This window comes from Ochotona princeps, chromosome 4 (genome assembly GCF_030435755.1).
Source record: "Ochotona princeps isolate mOchPri1 chromosome 4, mOchPri1.hap1, whole genome shotgun sequence".
Taxonomy (NCBI): Eukaryota; Metazoa; Chordata; class Mammalia; order Lagomorpha; family Ochotonidae; genus Ochotona; species Ochotona princeps.
Window position 1 is genome coordinate 72,456,388 of NC_080835.1, and position 21,602 is coordinate 72,477,989.

The 21,602-nt window shown below is 42.0% G+C and overlaps 1 protein-coding gene across 7 annotated transcripts in view; it reads left to right on the plus strand.

Moving 5' to 3' along the window:
- The window catches only part of SIK3 (SIK family kinase 3), a 223,977-nt gene that overhangs the window by 900 nt on the left and 201,475 nt on the right, over positions 1-21,602 (plus strand). The gene's annotated exons all lie outside the window — the stretch shown is intronic.

Genomic DNA, 21,602 nt, shown 5'->3' on the forward strand with positions numbered 1-21,602 from the left:
GGGGCAAGAGGAGGGGAAAATTATTTTCTTGTCCTTAGGAAAGGGTCCGGGGGAAGGGTGGCAGGAGTGGGACAGGGGTGGGGGGCGCAGGAGAGGAAGGAGGGCAGGTAGGTCTATAGTGGCCCCGGGTTATTAGGGGTTAAACCATTGGGGAGAGCTGGGTTGCTGGTTATTTTTAGTTGTTGGAGGGTCTGGAACTGTGTGCTTTGTGGAACCCAGGGTGGGCTTTCAGTGGCGAGGAAAAAAGCTTGCGACAGGAGGAGGCCAGCCGCGGGAGGATCCCAGTCTGTGGGCCCTTAGGTTCCCCAGGGATTGGAGGAGCTGGGGTAGTGAAATTGGCCAAGGTCAGTTAGGAAGTGATGTATACATGTAGACACCTGAAATCCTGGTTTTGATGGAAACGCTGCCAATACTGTCTTTGTGGGTGCTGTTGAAATGGGGAGGCATCTTTGCGTTTTTTGTAGAACCCACGCAGACTCTTTTTTTTTTTTTAAAGATTTATTCAGTTTTATTACAGCCAGATATACACAGAGGAGGAGAGACAGAGAGGAAGATCTTCCGTCCGATGATTCACTCCCCAAGTGAGCCGCAACGGGCCGGTGCGCGCCGATCCGAAGCCGGGAATCAGGAACCTCTTCCAGGTCTCCCACACGCTTGCAGGGTCCCAAAGCTTTGGGCCGTCCTCCACTGCTTTCCCAGAGAGCTGGATGGGAAGTGGAGCTGCCGGGATTAGAACCGGCAACAATATGGGATCCCGGGGCGTTCAAGGCGAGGACTTTAGCTGCTAGGCCACGCCGCCGGGCCCACGCAGACTCTTTTAACTCCCAATTTTGTTTGCTGGGAATCTGACTTGAATGAATACTTCTCATGTAGTCAGTCATTCATCTATTTAAAACTGCAGTTTTCTGTTTTCCCTCAACCTGACGGATGAAGAACCCCATGGCTGCTGCTGTTTCCTACCCCAAGCCACAGCAGTTACCCTCAGCCTGGTCTCTGGTTATCATGACCTACCTTGTTTTGGCTTTTATGGCAGTGGGTTGTTTTGAGAAGCCTGCAGCTTGTGGAGGCCCTCTCCTGCTCTCCCAACCTGAAGTTCCTTTCTGCTCCTTCTGTCAGAGACTACAAGGGGGCCTTTTTTTTTTTTTTTTAAACCAACGTGGCTGTGGCAAATTGATTGGTCAGTTTCACTTCCTCTGGCGGGCCCCTTCAGGTCCCCCCCCCCACTCCTTTTTTTGGTCAGTTTTTATCAGAAGGTCTCAAGTGTGCAGGTTGGAGCTAAAGGAGATACCAAGGCCTCTCTGACCACCCCAAGGGGGAGCTGACTGAGCTGAGATGGGTGGATGTATCTCCTCACTCTTGTCCTGTTTTACTGTTAGCCAAGCCAAACTTGTATTTACAAACAGTGCGCCTTGTTTTGGTATTTCTTTCTGCTCCCTCCCCCCCCACATTGTGCTCCTGGGATTTTCTTCTGACCTCTAGGGGTTTGGACTCTGTGAATCTAATTGGTTGCATGGTTGATAGTGTCAGTGATTTTAAAGAGTTTTGAATCTTTCAGTCCTTGGAAACACCAAAATATTGATGGAAAAGTCTGTGGCAGACAGGGTTGAATGTTTTTGTAAATGTAATTGCAAACAGTTGATTCTTGGCTTTATATACAAAAGAGACATTTCTGTCTTCAGTAGTCAGCAAAGCCAGTGCCTAATTATGGCTGGCTTGCCCGCTTTCTAATTTTCCTGTGTGTGTGTGTGGAGGGGGGGGTTTGAGGTGGGGGAGGAATATTTTCTTCTCAGAGACTTTGATATCCTTTAGGACTGCAACATTTTAAACATTGGCTTGTTTCTAAATGGGTGTCACTGCTTATGTTGGTTTTTATCTTTGATCATTTGTGGTGTGCAGTTGTGCAATTCCTATGTATGGAAAAATTCTGTCTTGAATAAGCCTGCAGTGACTTGGACGATGAATTGCATGTGTGAAGACCAACATTCATTTGTGTTTTTGTCATAGTGTGCAATTTCCTAATTACTGTTACAAGTGCCCTATCCTTTGCTTTCAAAATTACTCCGAGGACATGAGTGAAGCCTAATTCACAAGGAGTTGTCATGGGCTCTGGGTGAAGGATGAGCATATTTTGGCCTGCTCCCTGCTTATCTGAATCCACTTTGGAAGGGGTGCTCAAATGCTGACAATGGAGATGTGCCTGACGGTTGTTGACAGACTGTTCGATGTCCTATTCAGGCCATGGTTTGGTTATATAACGGTGTAGAGGTGCAGAGGTACTGGAAGTTGCAGAAGCTGCTGCTTCCGTTCCTCAGGTACATAGATTTTTCTACCAGTGCACTGCAGCATTCATCTCCTGCAGTCATGTTCAGTGGCAGCAGAGAGGTGGTGTTTTTTTTAACCCTCTTTCCAGAATGTGTTATTTAACAAATTTTTTTTGTCTATTGTAAGTGTATTCTTTTTTTTTCTTTTTTTTTTTTTTAGCTCTTCCCTCCCCCCATCTCCCTGTAGGTCACTGAATTGTCTGGATTTTACTTGTAATTATATATAACAGTTAGACTCAGGTAATTCAGATGATGTTTGCATTGACCAAAAGGTTAGGGAATAGATATTTTTCTCAGCATCAGAGAAGTACTTGTGATCACCTTTTTCTTGCACACACCATCCGTTCCAAGGACTAAGAGGCTAAAATAAACTTCCTCTATTGACTAAGCTGTTGCACTGCATCCAAGAAGTGGTCTAACTGGCTCTTTCCCAAATTCTGATCACTCTCCAACCTGCTGTGGAAGGACCCTGTTAGGAATAATAAACTCAGCAGAGAAAAGGCTCTGTTTTCCCATTTGGTTTCTGCAGCACAGCGTTCATGAGCTCAGGCTTCATACCGGCCGCACTGCAGAGCGGAGCTTCACTGCAGATTGGGGAGCAGGGGAGAGCCATCATCTGTCACATCCTTTGGTCAGCAACTCACTCTGCCTTTGTCCTACCTGTTTCATTTGCCTTTTTTTCTGGAGAAGTCTTAGCTTGAGACTTTTGGGCCCTGTTATTTTCGAATAGCAATGTAACGTATTAAAGGTATTTTAAATATAGGGTTTTCTGCTCTCTTCTGGGGTTATACTCTGTTGACTGTGCCCAATTATACCTTCACTAGAGGATGAATGGAAACAAAGAAAGGACATGTATGTGTGTATTTCGTATGCATTTTATAAAGTGTTCATGACTACAAAAGTCAAATATGTTAAAATTGTATTTCAGCAGATGTATTTTATTTGACTGCTACTGGTTTGTGGTAATAGCTGCTGCTTCGGATAAGACTGCCAGTGTCTGTTGACTCCAATTCTGTTTCATAGTTGGTTGATATTGGACCATGAGAGATTATTTAACTTCTCCGTACTTGCATTTCCTCACCTGTGAAATAGGATGACAGTAGTTCTTATGTCACAGATTTGAGTCTTAGGAAAGTTACATAAGATAAAACACTTAAAGCTTTAAGAGCAGTGCCAGGCATGTAGTAAAACATGGAATACATGTTATCATCTTCATCAGTGATTGTAGTAAGAAAGATAAGTAAGACTTGTACCTCTTTTTTGCTTCTTGCCTCCTTGGAACAGTTCATTAATGTATAATACATCAGTTTTGTGTAGATGGCTTCCATCTTGATTGTGTTTTCATGGTTACAAAAAAAAAAGTAGTTTGCCACTATTTCAGGTGCTACTTGGAGGAAGTTGGATTTAATTCCTGTGGGGGTATGGGCCAGCTCATCTCATGAAATTGGCATTTTAAAACATAGCTTTTCATTATTTAGACTCCCCTCTCCCCTGAAAAAAGAGTCTTGAACCTTATCTAATGAAAATTGTGACTAACCCTGGCTTTTCCATTCAGCTGCTTGGAGTTTTCAGTATTTTGTGTTAACTCATCTTTGCCACGTTGATGATGGATCAGAGCTTGTTTGAGCAGTCTTCTCCAGAGAATCATTTAAATCCAGTGGGGAATATGGATCTCAAGTACAAGAGCACATTTGTGTTTACATGCACAGAGTGCTTCCTAGAAAGACCAAGGTCAGGATTCTCAACTTTCAGTATTGCGTGGAGCAAACGTTTTGCCATGTGACCCTGTTCCAAATATTGATCAGTTTAGGACACTTCTGTGTACTGTCTGGTTTTTGTGCAAACTCATTTTCATGGAAAGACCACCTCAAAATGAACTGAAAGCATTTGTATCTCAAAGGAAGAGTTTAATGATACAGAAGAGATGAGGTGGTGCTTGTACGTTTTAGAAAGCTGAAAACAAGATTCATTGATAGAGAATTACATAATAAAGAAATTGAAAATAAATCTTTATATTAGAGACAGTTTGAGGAAGATAATCCTATCCCTAGTCCAGCTAGAAGTGACTAAAAAAAAAGATGAGCAGATTTGTTTTGATGCAGTGGTGCTGGGGTTGCTAACTTTGTGTAAACTTCTTAAAGAGCCAGGCCTGACTAGCAGTCCCGTTTCAGTATCAAAGGTGTTTATTTTAACAGTCTAACTTCAGTGCCAGATCCCTCGAAAGTTGTAGATCTGGCTCAAGCCAGAGGTGCCCATACTAGTTATTTCTGTGCCAGAAGTGTTGTTTTCATTTTCCAATTATCAATTGAAATTCAAAAGAAATGCTGTCTACCTAGCAGTGCCTTTGTAATTATTGAAAGCACCCAGAACATCTCCAGAAATGGAACCTGGAACCTTTCCCTTAATCCATTCATTCATTTAACATATATATACTGAGTGTGTGTATTTAGATTTTTAAAAAAGACTTAATCATTTTTTATTGGGAAGGCAGATCAAATTTATGGAGAGAAAGGGAGACAGAAAGATCTTTCATCCATTGGGTCACTCCCCAAATGGCTGCAATGGCCAGAGCTGACCAACCCAAAGCCAGGAGCCAGGCGTTTCTTTTGGGTCTCTCTGCTGGTGCAGAGTCCCAAGGCTTTGGGCCATCCTCTGCTGCTTTCCAAGGCCCAAAAGCAGACAGTTGGATCGAAAGTGGAGCGCCAGGACATGAACCAGTGTTCATACGGGATCCCAGTGCTTGCAAGGTAAGGATTTAGCCATTGAGCCATCACACTGGGTCCTATTTTGCCAGATTTTCTTTTTTTAAAGAGATTTATTTTTATTAGAAAGGCCGATTTACAGAAAGAAGGGGAAATGGAAAGAAAAATCCTCCATCTGCTGCTTCACTTCCCAAGGAGCTACAGTGGCAAGAGTTGAGCTGATCTGAAACCAGGAGCCAGGAACCTTGTTCAGATCTCCCACGCAGGTGCAGGGTCCCAAGTCTTTGGGTCATCTTTCCTGCTTTCCCAGGCCACAAAGAGGGAGCTGGAAAACAAGTAGAACAGCCAGGATTAGAACCGGTGCCCATATGGAATCCTGGCGCATGCATGGCGAGGACTTCAGCCACCAGGCTGCTGTCAGATTTTATTCTAGGTTCTCCAGTACACTGATGAACAAAAGAAACACCAAGCACCTGGCATTCCAGAGCTTCCTTTCTAATAGGAACAGATAGGCCAGAAACAGCTGCCACTAACTTCAGACAGTGATAGTTACTATGAAGGAGATAAGTGGGCCTGAGAATGTCTGGAGGGGTACTGATTCAGATAAGGTAGTCTAAAGACCTTCTAAGGTGGTGATGTTTGATTTACTGCCTCAGTGATGAGAACAATTCATGCTGAGATTTGGAAAACAGAACATTCTGTCTGAATGGTGAGTGCAAAGGCCTTGCGGGCAGAAATGAGCTTGGTTTATGAAAAGATTAAACCCAAGGTCGTGGTGCCTTGGTGCCTTGGTGAACTAGAGTGAGTAAGCTAAGGGTGAAGACAGACATTTAAGGGGCCAGATTTATAGATCTTACAGACACTTTTATAGTATTAGGTGTGAAATGAGATTGACATCAGAGGCCATTAGAGTAGAACGCTGGCATCACCTGATGTATGTATTCACAGCTGGGTATGGGTCCGAATACCTATGTTCAGTTCCTAACTTCAGCTGCCTGCCAAGTGGACTCTGGGAGGTGGTGGTGATAGCTCCAAGAGTTGGATTCCTGCAACCCACCAAGAAAACCTGAATTGCCTCCCTGACTTGTGGCATTCATGCCTGGCTGCTGTGGGCATTTGAGGAAATGAACCAGTGGATCGGATTTCTCTCTTTCTCTTTCAAATAAATAACTGAATAAAATAAAAAATAAGGTTCAGGCAGATTTTTAAAAAAGATTTAATTATTTTTTTTATTGGAAAGGCAGATATACAGAGAGGAGGAGAGACAGAGAGGAAAATCTTCCATCCGATGGTTCACTCTCCAAGTGGCCACAACGGCTGGAGCTGAATCAATCGAAAGCCAGGAGCCAGGAGCTTCTTCTGGGTCTCCCATGCAGGTGCAGGGTCCCAAGGCTTTGGGCCGTCCTCAACTGCTTTCCCAGGCCACAAGCAGGGAGCTGGATGGGAAATGGAGCAGTCAGGATACAAACCAGCGCCCATATGGGATTCCAACTCGTTCAAGGCGAGGACTTTATCCCTACGCTGTCACGCTGATTCTTTATGATAAAGGATGGGTGAACTTTTTCTGATGCATATCCTAAGAAGGGATGTGTTTGATTTGCCAACTGACATTCTTTCACAGAATAAAAGAATGTCATACATTTTGCACCTAAATTATGAGTTTAGAATCTCAGGTTTTAAGGGATTATTAAAATCATTTAGATCAGTTATTTACTAGAGTCATGGTTTTCTTGGATGTTTCCTTCCAGCCTCATTTTCCTGGAGTCCTTTGTAGCTAGTTAGTGGGGATGCCAGAATGAGATTATAGGTGTGTCTACTTCTAATTGACTCTACCATGATTCTTCAGTCACAGAAAATAACCCTGTTCTTTTATTAGAGAAACAAGGTAAACCTACCAATAAAGGATGACATATTTATTCTTTCTGTTAAGGCAAACTCCTCAAGTGAAATACCATGGTAAGGGGAAACACTTCTTAGTAAAAAAGGGTAAATATAGCAATACTGTGTTTCACTTGCCCCTTCACGTTATATCACTCTGTCTTCTCTGCCACTAACCCACCATCTTCTATGATCTCACTGTTTTGTCTTTAAATTTCCTACCCAGATTGCCTTTTATGCTCCCTTGACATGACTGACATATGAAGTAAGTAAAGAAAGAGATGAAATAAATAAAATGCAGTGACCATAAGAACAGTCTGCCTTATTTAATTTTCTCATGTGGCTGTATCCAGCTTGCTCCAGGGAATGTAGATAATTATACTTTCACTCTGTTGGCTTCATCTGATCTACCTTTGAAGGCACTAGCTTTCTTAAGTGGGCTTTTTGCTTACTGGGTCCCTACCAGTTTCTCCGGATGGTGTCTTTTTGTAACTCATTAAGAGAACCTGATACCTAACTATATATCTTGATAACATGGTTGAGAACAGAGAGGACCACTTGTCTAGGCTTCCTCTGAATTTGGTTTAAATTTCTTATCTGAGAACTGCACTTTTTCTCTAGATAAAGAGCCTCCTCTATCAAATGAGTCCCTGGCTCCTCCTAATAGTAGTTTGGTACCTCACTTGCATAAGAGTGTAATCATATTGTCCTGTGGTTAACTGATAACATTCGGAGTTTAGAAATCACATATATTCTTAGAGGCTTTTGTCCTAATAGAATAAATCATTGCTAAATGAATGGCTCAGTGTCTTGGAGAAGCCTCGGCAGCCTTGGCCATGCTACTTTGAAAGGCCCTTTGGATCTGTTAAGAATAGAATCCCATGAGCTAGTACAAAATTACTGAATGAGCCGTCATGAAGTTATGTTAGGAACATGTTTTTTGTTTGGCAGATGTGTGACCCGCAGTAGACAAGGACTTTCTGGATGCAGGGAAATGCTTTCATTTCAGCATAAGGTTTTTCAAAGGAGTAGGTGTCCCATTTGAATACTTAGCCAGATTTCCTGGAAATGGAAAAGAAAGGAGAAGCAAACCTATTGGCTGCTTAAACTGGTCTGTATGTGCGGGGTTTACTCAGTTGGATACTGTTGGCTGATTATTTTAAACTCAATTTTGGTTTTGATTAGGAATTTTTGCCTAGTTTTATCTCCAGCACTTGCTCACCCACAGTATCCTTTCCTTCTTTAGAGCTCTTTCTAGAAGAAGTGAATGTGAAAATTTGGGTTAGTTACTTAAATTTCTTGAGACAATTTTTTTTTGGAGAAGAAAATTTTCATTCATTCCAACCATCTGTCCATCTACCCACCCAATAGGCTTTGAAAAATTCATAAAAATAGAATCAGGTGTGGGCATTTTACCTAGTGGGTGAGATAGTGGTTGGGGGCTGGCACTGTGGCTCACAGGCGAATCCTCCAAGTATGGCATTGACATCGCATATGGGTGTGGGTTCGTGTCCTGGCTGCTCCACTTCTGATCTGGCTCTCTGTTTCTGGCTGGGGAAGACAGTGGATGGTGTTCTAAGGTTGAGATCCTGCGCCCATGTGGGAGACCCGGAAGAAGATCCTGGCTCCTGGCTGTAGGTCAGGTCAGCACCAGCTGTAGCAGCCATTTGGGAATGAACCAACGGATGGAAGATCTTTCTCTCTTTGTCTCTCATTCTCTGTGTAAATCTGCCTTTCAAATTAAAAATAATAATAATTTTCTACTCTTTTCACAGTTCTCTAAGAAATATTTCACGTTTCTGAGAAAGTAAGTTTTGCTGTATCAAACTTTCATTATTAGGAAGTTCAGTATATTAAATTCTGCAGCTTAAAGGTTTTTTTTTTTCAGATTTACTTATTTAAAAGGTTGTTAGAGAGAGACACAATGAAAAAGAGATAGAAATATCTATAAAAGTCAAGGCTAGGCCAAGTCCAAGCCAGTAGCCAGGAACTTCATCTGGTCTCCCATGTGGGTAGCTAGGGCAGAAGGGTTGAGCTGTCTTCTGCTGTCTTCCCAGAGCATTAGCAGGGAGCTGGATCAGAAGTGGAGCAGCCTGGATTGGAACTGGTGCACCTACATAGGATGCTGGTATTACAGGTGACAGTGCACCACACACAGCTCAAGTTCTTTACTTTATATGGGAGTTTCTTCATTAGTCTTCATTATTATCTGTCTTCATGTAGATTCTTCTTTGAGATAATTCCACACTCAGCCGGCCAGTGCCTGCACTTTGTCCTCCTTTTGCCTTGGAGCCTCTCTTAACTTGACGCCCCATCATACTGTCTTGGACTGCTGGCACTTCCTGAAATAACTTTGAGTTATTTGTTATACTTCTTATTCCCCCTCCTTATACCAGGTGAGCTAATTAAACCAACAAAACAGCAAAATGAAAGCCAGCCCCCAAACTTACCTGTCACTAGTGATTATTTTTGGTGGCTCGCTTAACATGAAAGGGTTAATTCAGGTAGTATTTGTTGGGTCATCTGTATGCAAAAGCTGGGAATAATTGGTACTAAAAGAAAAGGAGACAGATTTTATTCTTGTCAGGGAAACCATACTATGTTATTACTGATACTTTTTTCACTTTTATTTTTTATTTTAATTTTAAAATATTTATTTTTACTGGAAATGCCGTTTTACAGAGAGAAGGAGACACAGAGAGAAAGATTTTCCATTTGCTGCCTCACTCCCCAAATGACTGTAACAGCTGAAGTTGACCTGATCTGAAGCCAGGAACCAGGAGTTTCTTTCAGTTCTCCCATATGGACAAAGGGTCCCAAGGACTTGAGCCTACAGGCTACAAGCAGGGAACTGAATAGGGAAGTGGAACTGGTGTCCATGTGGTATAAAAACATTTGCATGTGGAGAATTAGCCAGTTGAGCCATTGTACTGGCCTCAATGCCACTTTTATATATGTTTTTTTGAGAATAAAAAATAAATAACTGTGTTTATGGAAGAAACTTTGGAAAATTCAGGAAAGTTTCAAGAAGTAGAAAGAGGCCTGGCATTGGTATCAGCATGGGCCAGCCTCAAGCCAGAACCGGTTGTCAGGCAGCTCCATTTGTCTCTTAAATAAATAAAACAAATGAAAAAAAAGGGGGGGGGCAAGAAGAGTTCATAAAAGCTGTCTAATCTATCCTTCTTTGAGCCAAACCTAAAAAAGATTTAAATCTAATCCTTCTTAAAGAAATTCAGGCCTAATGAGGAGAAATTGCTGGAAGAAGGAAGAAAGGTTAATGACAGGTAGAACCCTAGGATCTGAACATTTGCGTTTTAAATAATTAGACTTTGGTAAATCACCTTGAGGATTTCAGAGATAAATGAAGATTGTAAATTTCTCCTCCCCATTTTTTTCTCCCAAAGATTTATTATTTGTTTTATTTGAAAAGCAGAGTTACAGAGAAAAAGGAGACACAGACTGTCTCATGTGCTGGTTCACTATCCCAATGGTCACAATGGCCAGAGCTGGGCCTGGAAGCCTAGAGTTTCTTCCAGGTCTCTCATGTGGGTGCAGGGCCAGCCTTCATTGCCTTCCCAGTGACACTAGCAGGGAACTGTCTTGGGAGTGGAGCAGCCAGGATTTGAACTGGTGCCCACATGGGATGCTGCTACCACAGGTGGCAGCCCCTCCCACTTTTTTTTTTAATGGTTAAAAGACAGTGAAGGAGATAATTATGTGAATTATTAGCGTAATGTATCCCAGTTATGTTTGGATTAGCTTTATGCACTATATTTGATGGCATAATAGTTTTCTTTTTTTTGTTTGTTTGTTTTTAAAGATTTGTTTTTCTTGGAAAAGGCAGACTTTACAGAGAGAAGGAGATACAGAGAGAAAAATCTTCTGTCTGCTGGTTTAGTTCCCAAGTGACTGCAACAACTGGAGGAGAGCCGACCTGAAGCTGGGAGCCAGGAGTTTCTTCCAGGTCTCCCATGTGGGTACAGAGTGCCAAGGCTTTAAGCCATTCTCCAGTGCTTTCCTAGGTCAGAAGTAGAGAGCTAGAAGGGAAGTGGAGCAACCAGGACATGAAGCGGTGCCCATATGGGGTCCTGGTGCATGCAAGGCAAGGATTTAGTTGCTGGGCCATCACGCTGGGCTCCATCTTAATGGATTTTCAAGGTCAACTGGACCACTTGGGTTACTGTTCTCAGAATAAATGTTCTGCGAGGCTAACTGCATTTTGGATATCTGATGGTACTCTCTTATCTCTAGTAGAAACCTGAATAAACTGCCTGTTTGTTTAGTTAACGGGTAAAAACTGATGAAGCTGAAGAATTATCATGCAGTGTTTAAAAAAAATTATTTATTTACTGAGAAGTAGAGTGACAGAGTTCTCAATTGCTGGCTTACTCTCCAAATTAGCACAAGTACCAGGGTTGGGTAGGGGTCTGGGCCAAAGCTGAGAGCTGAGAACCCAATCCAGGTGTTCCTGTGTGTGGCAGGAAATCTCTGCTTCCTATTTGCAACAAGGTACTCTGATATTAACCAATAGGCTAAATCCCACCTCTATACTTTTAATCTTTTAAAAGTGTTGTTTATAGAAAATTTAAACATAAACAAAAGTAGGAAAAATAGTGCAGTGAGCCCTGTCAACCTATTACCCTGCCTAGACAGTTGCTGTCTAACGTTCAGTGTTTTATTTCTTTTTTAAAGTAAATTTTAAACCTTGTTAAAAAGGGGGGGGATTACAGACATACATGGGACATGAACAGGGATGGAGTGGCTAGGGAGGTGAAAAGTGAGGTAGAGAAATGTTTTTGCCTTCCGTCCTGTGTCCACAGCAGGAGGAGTGCACTGTTCCTGGTTACCTTGTATGGTCTCTTGGGGCTGAGCGCCAATGGCTCAACAGGTTAATCTTGCGCTTCAAGCATGGGTATCCCATTTGGGCACTGGTTTGTGTCCTGGCTTCTCCACATTTTTTCTCTTTTTTTCTTTTATCTCTCTTTTATTGGAAAGTCAGATTTTCAGAGAGAGAAAGAGGAGACACAGTGAGAAAGATCTTTCATTCTCTGGTTCACTCCCAAGTGGCCACGATGGCCGAAGCTGAGCCAATCCGAAGCCAGGAGCCAGTGGCTTTCTTTTGGTCTCCCATGTGTTTGCAGGCTTCCAAGGTCTTGGGCCATTCTCTAGTGCTTCCCCAGGCCGCAGACAGGGAGCTAGATGGGAAGTGGAGCAGCCAGAACGTGAACTGGCACCCATGTGGGAATTCCGGTGCATGAAAAGGAAGGATTTGGCCACTATGCTATTGAGCTAGGCCCTGGCGTCTCCACCTACCATTCAGCTCTCTGCTAATGGCCTGGAAACGCAGTGGAGGATGGCCCAAGTCCTTGGGATCTTGCAGTCATGTGGGAGACCTGAAAGGGGCTTTTGGCTTCGAATCTGCTCAGCTCTGGCTGTTGCTGCCGACTTGGGGAGTGAACAAGTGGTGGGAAGATCTTTCTGTCTGTGTCTTTCCTTCTCTCTAAATCTCTGTTTGAAATTGAATTAAGTATCTTTCCCCCCCACTTTAAAATTATATTTTTGACAATCTTTACATAGTTAATTAGGGCATAAAGGTTCAAGGGCTACAGGAAAGTGGATAAGACTATCATTTCTGCACATTTTTTTTTCTATATCTGGGGTACAGGGGGAGGTAAAGGGAGAAGCCCCACCCAGTCTCCCACCCATCCCAGGTCCCCAATTGAGGCGATGGAATTAAATAAATCTTAAAAATAATGACTGTGCTTCTTTTCTTCCTAGATTTTGAAGCAAGTCCTACAATACTGCCATTTCATTGTACATATTTGGAATATAGCTCTAAATAGATGAGAATTATTTTTTTTCAAAGAAATACATCATTATTCTGCCTAAAACTTTTTGTTTTAAAGATTTATTTATTTTCATTGGAAAGTCAGATATAAAAAGAGGAGGAGAGACAGAGGGGAAGATTTCTGTTCGATAACTTACTTCCCAAGTAGCCTCAATGGCCGGAGCTGAGCCAATCTGAAACCAGAAGCCAGGAGCTTCTTCTGGGTCCCCCATGCGAGTGTAGGGTTCCAGAGCTTTGGGCCATCCTTCACTGCTTTCCCAGGCCACAAGCAGGGAGCTGGAAAGGAAACAGGGTGGCCAGGACATGAACTGGTGCCCATATGGGATTCCAGTGTGTGCAGTAAGAGGACTTTAGCCACTAGGCTACTGTGCTGGACCCTAAAACATTATTTTAAAAGATTCATTTTACTTGAAAGACAGAGTTACAGAGGGAGCTGGAAAAGAAGGAGAGATGTTTTCCATCTGCTGGTTCACTCCTCAGATGGCCAGTGTGAAACCGGGAGTGAGGAGTTTGTTCTAGCTCTCCCATGGGTGTGCAGGGGCCCCATGACTTGGCTGTCTTGCAGTGCTATCCCAGAGCTGTGTCATAGATGGAGCAGCTGGAATGCTGCTTCTTTAGATGGTGGATTTACCTGCTGTGCCATAGCGCAGACTCCTGCCTGAATCACTTAATGGTAATACCTTAATATTGTTAAATGTCAGTGTTAAAATTTTCTTGGAAGTCATATTTATACTTTAATTATTTATTTATTCATATTAAAGTTCATCTGTCATAATTGATGCCTTGAAGAGTTTTTAAAAATATGTGTTTTTTTTAAAGATTTATTTATTTATATTGCTAAGTCAGATTTACAGAGAGAAGGAGAGAGAGAGAGAAAGATCTTCCACCTGCTGGTTTACTCCCCAGAAGTGGCCGCAATGGCTGGGGCTCAGCTGATCTGAAGCCAGGAATCAGGAGCTTCTTTTGGGTCTGCCATGCGGGTGCAGGGTCCCAAGGCTTTGGGCCGTCCTCAACTGCTTTCCCAGGCCACAGGCAGGGAGCTGGATGGGAAGCGGAACTGCCGCGACTAGAACTGGTGCCCATATGGGATCCAGGATTGTTCAAGCCAAGGGCTTCAGCTGCTACACTATCACGCCAGGCCCTAAATATGTGTTTTCAATCTGTAGGTTTTGCCTCTTGTCTTTCTCCTTTAAATTTGTTGAAGAAACATATGACCAGTATTTTGATGTAGGGCCAAGGCTATTTCTTTGCCTTGTTTGAAATTTCTTCATCTTGTTTTCACTAAACACACCTTCAGTTCATTATAATTTCCAGTTTTGTTTTGCTTTTTTTTTAAGCAAAAGAGTGGGCTAGCATGATGGCACCATTGGCCTTGCTAACATTCCCACATCAGAGCTCCAGTTGGAGTTCTGGCTGCTCTGATTCCAAGTCTGCTCCCTACCCATGTGCCTGCAAAGCAGAGGAAGCTGGCTTAATGACCTGAGCCCCTGTCACTCATGTGTGAGACCCAGATAGAGTTCCTGGCTCCTGGCTTTGCCTGGTTGTGGCTGTTAGGTGAGTCTGTCAGCAGATGGAAGATCGCTGTCACTCTGTGCTTTTCAAATGTATGAAATGTTTTAACATAAAGCAAAAGAGGAATTTAATGACATTTGAGAATCAGTATGAATTGGCAATCCTTCATTTTTATGATCCTTTTCCTCTGAGTCTTTTCCACTTGTCTCTTCCACATCCAGTTTGACTTACCAAGCTTTTGTAATCATTCAGCTTAATTTTCATGGAAATATGTCCATCTTTTTTTTCTGATTTTCATAAGTTTATATGATATTTAATTATGTAATAAGAATAGTGAGAGCAATTAGCATAAATAGATTTGGGAAATAATTAGCATGCAATGTAGTCATGGAAACAGAAGTTTCCAGGACTAAGAGCCAGTAGCTATTAGTTGGGAGCAGCCTTCGTGTTTGGGATGTCAGTTGTTTCAAAGAGAGAAGGGAAAGCATTGATTATTTTGGCAGGTTGCTTGAGCGGTGGCGGGGAAGAGAAGTGCTGCGTTAATTTAAGATGATGAATAAGCCGAAGTGGTTAGAAATTTAAGGCAAGGTATTTTGTAGTCTTTATTATTTCTTAGTTCTTATTATTTCTTACTTCAAGGTGGTATTTCTGCATGAACTGAATTTAATTTGATAGTGGGGCCGGTGATGTTAAAACTTGGTGAGGGAGTAAGCGGAAGCAGCTCAAACTCTAGTTTAAAAGGCCTGTCAGCTCACTGCCGGTGTGCCGTTCCATGGAACAAGCTGACATTTTCATGTAGTAAGTTGTTTTCTCTTTTTGGCAGAAGGAATCTTGGTTTGTATGCCATGAGAAACAGCATTGTTTTTGTTGTGGAAGGCAGGACTATGGCTGTGTGTTTCCAGGTGGGGCTCGAGGGGCACCTGCAGGATTTGTCCTCTGTTTTTACTTCCTGCCTCCTGCTGCCCTTTCCTTCTGTCAGAACATTAGGATGAGGTTTTTAGTAGCTCATTCTTTTAAACCCAGAAAATAATGTTTTTAGTGATTGTATGTTCTTGGCTTACTTTCCATTTCTGCATCAACAGTGATATTGTTATTCTAGTCAAATGGGGTAGTTGTATCCTGGTAATGATCTTTGTGTTCAAGGCAGCTGCAGAAGCACTGCTTTGAATATTCTGCCCAAGTATCTATGTGTTTAGTTTAGGACAAAAGTAGGCGCTGGACTGGTACTTCAGAATCTCTTTAAAGGGTTTTTGTAACTTTTAGGAATCGAGTGCGTGTTACTCGTCCTCTGGCATATGTGGGAGAGTGGCCCGTGATTTCAGACTACTGCCTTTTTGAATCTCCTTTTCCCACTGGCTTTTCAGTCAATGGCTGCATCCAGTGCCCTGCTCTTATTGAGCTCTTAGTAAAAGGAGTACTGTTAGTACTGAGTCACAGCTTCTTATAGCAGCAGTTCAATGGGTGTCAGACCTGAGGCTAAGAGTCCGCTTTGGAGTCACACTAAATTTTAAACTACATTCAGTGGTGTTACCTAAGTTTCCTTTTCTTATGCTTTTGCTAGGGTATTTTGCTTTTCTACCTCTTTGTGGGAACCTTTTCTTTTTTTATTTTAAAGATTTATCTATTTCTATTGGAAAGTCAGGTTTACAGAGAGAAAGAAAGAAAGATCTTCCACCTGCTGGTTTACTCCCCAAGTGGCTGCAGTGGCCGGGGCTCAGGAGCTTCTTTTGGGTCTCCCTAGTGGATGCAGGGTCCCAAGACTTTGGGCCATGCTGTACTGTTTTCCCAGGCCACAGGCAGGGAGCTGGATGCAAAGTGGAGCAGCGGGGATTAGAACCGGTGCCTTTTTGGGGTCCAGGCACGTTTAAGGAGAGGATTTAACACTGAGCTGTAGTGCTGGCCCCTGGGGGATGCATCATAGTTGCTGAGACAAACTGCAGCTGTGACTAAGCATTGTAAGGAGCCAGGGGATGTGTTTCCAGTTCTAGTATTTACAGTTTAGCAGTTTGGCTGATGTAGATCATTTGTTGCTCTCAGTTTCTTTATATGCTTTTCAGCTGCGCCCTTGAGGTACAGCTCACAAACCATGTAATTCACCCTGCTTAATTTTCTGTAACATGCTCAGAGTTATGCAGATACCAAAACAATTAATTTGGGGGATGTTTTTATTCATCTTAAGGGAAACACTATGGGTGGGAGTTTGTCCGGTGGTTAGGTTTGGTTAAGTTCATACTTGAGACATTAGTGACCCTACCCAGAGTACTTGGGTTTGATTGCTGCCTCTGGTTTCTGACTCCAGCCTCCTGTTCATGTGGACCCCAGGAAATAGCAGATGATGGCTCAACTAACTGGGTCTCTGCCATCCTAGCAGGAGCCTGAAATGCTCCTGGCTTCTAGCTTGGTTCAACTCAGCTCTTACTGTTCTGGCCATTTGGAGAGTGAACCAGCAGCTGGACAACCTCTCTCTCTGTAAAATCTGCCTTCCAAATAAAAATAAATATATTTTTTTTAAAAATTGGGTTATTCATCTTGAGTTGTAAGAGTTCTTTATGCTTTGAATTCCTGATTAGATACACAATCATAAATGTTTTCGTCCAGTCTATGATTTGTCCTTTCATTTTCTTGTGGTTCTGTTTGTGGCACAGAATTTAAAAATTTTAATTGTGTGGTTTCTAAATTTGTGCATTTAGAGTAGTTCTGAAATATATGATCTTTTGTTTGTTCTCTGCTCATTTGGTGCCTTTCTCTAATTTTCAGGAAGTTCTCTCTTTCCAAGAACATTTTCTAGTTTCAAAGACTCTAAAAGCATCTATCTATATATATATTTCTGATACATATGCCTTACAAAATAATCATACTAATAAAATATTTATCAAAGAAAATGAAAGTTCCCTTTTGTCAGTAAAAAGCTGTTAACATTTTATAACCAGAAAATTTCCAATTCTTATGTTGACATTTTATGTTGCACATTAATGAAGGATGATGCCATACGTCTGTTCTACTGCTTATTTTTTACTTAGCATATAGCCAGCATTCTTCCAGTACATTTTGCCTTAGTCTGGACCATAGTTTGTATTTATTTGTTTAGGGACCTGCACTGTGTCACAGCGAGTTGAGTCTCAGTTTCTGCCTGCAACGCAGGCATCCTGCATCCTATATCTGAATGCTGGTTTGAGGTCTGGCTGCTTTGCTGCCCTTGTTTTTTTTTTTTTTAATATTTATCTATTTTTCTTGGAAAGGCAGATACAGAGAGAGAAGGAGAGATAGAGTAGATCTTCCTGGTCTACTTTCCAAGTGCCGCAACAGCTGGAGATTAGCTGATCTGAAGTCAGGAGCCAGGGACCTCTTCCGGGTCTCCCATGTGGGTGTAGGGTCCCAAGGCTTTGGGCTGTCCTTGACTGCTTTGCCAGGCCACAAGCATGGAGCTGGATGGGAAGTGGAGCAGCCAGGACATGAACTGCTGTCTGTATGGGATCCCTGTGCTTACAGGACAAGGACCTGGTTGCTTTGCCTTTGAGGTTCTTCCTGCTTTGTGTGCCTGGGAAGGCTGTGGGACGTGGCCTGAGTACTAGGCCCTCTGGATGGTGTTCCTGGATCCTAGTTACAGTTATGTGGGGAGTGAACCACTGAATGGAAGATCTCTGTCTCTCCCTCTGTCATAAATTGTTATTTTCTTTATATAAAAGGCAGAATGAAGAACCAGAGAGAGAGAGAGAGCGAGCAAGGGAGTGAGTGCATGTGTGTATTGGTTTACTTCCCAAATGCCTGCAACAGCCAGTGCTTGGCCAGGGATCCTGGCATCTGAGCCCCCATTGCTGCTTTTCAGGGTCTGTCACTCGGCAGTAGTGTTGAAAGTGTAGAAAGCAGAGGCTGACCAAACCAGGAAGTCTGACAGTAGGACAACCCACCGTGCCACAATGCTGACCCCCTAGGTCTGGATGATTTTAATGGCTGCGGAGGATTCATTTTTATAGGAGTAATACACGTATTTAATTATTACTCTTGATAAATTTTATATTTGTTCCAGGTTTTTTCAAATTACAAATGTATGCCAGTTAATGTTTCCACACACTTGTATTTGCACACTGGTGCCAGTGTTTTCTTTTCTATTGCATTTATTCCTTACGGAACTGTTTTCTATTTGGAAGTCTCTTAAGTCGGACTTACTGAAATTTCCAAGAAGACAAAGAGTTTTATTATGTCTGAACAAGAGTAAAGCTCATGTGTAATGTATTCTTTTCTGTCATGATATATACCGTATTAGCACCTCTTTGAAGCTAGATTCTTTATTTTCTCAGTAATTGTAGACTAATTGACTAGAAAAGGAATGCCTGCATCTAGAAAAGTAGATGCTGCCAACTTTCCCTTTGGATAAGGCCATGCTAGGTTCACTCCATCGTGCTTGGCCGGCTTTTCTGTTTTCTTTTACTCTGGCAGCCAGTAACTTTGGGTGTTCATCTGATGGGTTGGAAAAAAGCAGATCATTTTAGTTTTTTTTTTAAACTACATTTAGATATCATTTGGTTTGTTGGTTGTTTGTATATTTTTGTTAGACTTCTCTGTGTACTTTTATTGGACTTTTGGCTTTTTCTCATGAATTGTAATGGCTTTTTGAATATTTTGAAAGTTAGTTATCTTTTAAAGCATATTGCATATTGTCCTAAGCTTGTCTTTGTGTGTGTATAATGCAGAATGTGAGCATGTTTGGGTTTACGATGATGCTTTCCTGTTGCTTCTTAATGATTTCTTGGTTTCTTATTCTAAGCTTATAAAGATTCCTACCCATAACCTTCTTCAGTAATTCTATGGTTTCATTCTTAGATCTAAATTTCTGCCTTATGAGAAATACATTTTGGTATGTACCAAATGAGATATGGATCAGTTGTGAGTTTTGTTGTAGTTGCAATTTTTACTTTTTGTTGTTGTTGTTGTTAATGAATGACTTTCCCTCCTCTCTTGTCTGTTAGCTGCATGAGGGTGATTGAGTATGATTTTCCCCCTCTTATTTTTGGTGTGAAACATAGTACATAACTCATGATAAGCCCTTCTTTTATTTTGTGAGTGTGTATATGTTTCTTTAACTTTTTGTCCTAGCATAACTTCTCAAATAATTCATATTTTCTCTTTCAAGTTAAAAAAGTTGCCTTATATTTTGTATGCTTCCCCATAGGTACTTTTATCCATTTTTTCAAAAAGGTTTATATTATTTATTTGAAAAGCCAAGTTAGGAAGAGTGAGAGAGAGTGAGTGAGAGAGAGAGAGAAAGAGAGAGAGAGAGAGAGAGAGAGAGAGAGAAATTGATTCTCCATCCACTCTCCAAACAGCCACAATGTTTAGGGCTGGGCCAGGCACTTTATCCAGATCTCCCAATTGGCTGCAGGAGCTCAAGCACTTGGGCCATTTTTTTCTGCTTTCTCAGATGCCTTAGCAGGGAGTTGAATTGGAAGTGGAGCGTGTTGCAATTGACCAGTACCTATATAGATGCCAGCATAGCAGGTGGTAGCTTAATTCGCTATACCAGAATGTTGGCCCTGCTGTGTCCACTTCTATACTCCTTATTCTATTGCTAGATTTACTTTACTTTTATTTTGATACAATACAGGTCTAATTATTATAGTCTTGCCCTACATAAACGTCTTGCTATAGGAAATACTTAGTGATTAAACATGTATCTGTTATGTGTGTCCCTGAAAAGTAGAATAATTGTCGGGGGTTTTACTTGCTGAAGAGTTTTTCTAGGATAGATCATTCTTAGTTATAGTTTTTAAAATTTGTATTTCAAAAATCTCATTTTATAATGTTGAATATTCCTAGAATTTTTTTTGAAAAATTTTTGATGTGGAACACACAGAGAGGGTATGTGTTGCAATAGGCGTCAAGATAATTGTGTGTTCAACAAACTGATATTAAAGCAGATAGTGTAAAAGATATTACTTTAAGAGTGAAATTTGCTGGAATTGTGGAGTAGTGGGTGAAGCCACCACTTGTAATGCCCACATCTCATATGAGCACTAGGTTGTGACTTAACTACTCTACTTCTTCTTCTCTTCTCTTCTTTTTTTTTTTTTTTAAGATTTATTTACTTTTGTTAGAAAGGCAGGTCAGATTTCTGGAGAGAAGGACAGACAGAAAGATTTTTAATCCGCTGGTTCACTCCCCAAGTGGCTGCAGTGGCTGGTGCTAACCTGATTTGAAGCCAGAAGCAAGGAGCTTCTTCTACATCTCCCTTGCTGGTGCAGGGTCCCAAGGCCCTGGGGCATTCTCTACTGCTTTCCCAGGCCACAAGTAGGAAGCTAGATGGGAAGTGGAGCAGCCAGGATACGAGCTGGCACCTGTATGGGATTCTGGCACACACAAAGCGAGGATTTAGCCACTAGGCTATCAGGCCCAACTGCTCCACTCCTTTCCCTGATTCTGCTTTTTTGCTAATGGCCTGGGAAAAAGTAGCAAAAGATGACTAAGTGTTGGAGCCTCTCCCACTCATGAGGGAGACACAGATGAAGTTCTTTGATCCTTTTTTCAGCCTGGTTCAACCCTAGGAATTGAACCAGTGGATGGAAGATTCTTTGTCTCCACTCTCCCTTGCTCCCATGCCATTTTCTGTAATTCTAACATATAAGTCAGTCTTATAAAAAGTGTTGCATAACATTCAGTTTAACAACTTTTTTTCCTCATAGTTTGCCTGACATATTTCCCTGTGGCATGCAAGATTTGATTGAGTCATTGGATGAGCCAAATGAAGTTTAGGGATTATGACTAGAATAATCACTTCCCTTTTCTTTGGTGTATCATTTCTTCTTCTTTTTTTAAATAGAGATTTTTTTTTAAAGATTTTATTTATTTTATTACAAAGTCAGATATACAGAGGAGGAGAGACAGAGAGGAAGATCTTCCATCTGATGATTCACTCCCCAAGTGAGCCGCAGCGGCCAGTGCGCGCTGATCCGAAGCCAGGAACCAGGAACCTCTTCCAGGTCTCCCATTCAAGTGCAGTATCCCAATACATTGGGCCGTCCTCGACTGCTTTCCCAAGCCACAAGCAGGGAGCTGGATGGGAAGTGGAGCTGCCAGGATTAGAACCGGCACCCATATGGGATCTCGGGGCATTCAAGGTGAGGACTTTAGCCACTAGGCCACGCTGCGGGGCCTGAGATTTATTTTTATTTGGAGGGCAGATTAATAGATAAAAGGAAGACAGAGGGATGGGGATGGGGAGAGGGAGAAAGAGAAAGAGACTGGTGTTGTATATGCTGGTTCATTCCTCAAATGGCCACAAGGATCAGAGCCAAGCTGATCTGAAGCCAGGAACTGGAAGCTTCTTCCGGGACTCCCATGTGGGTG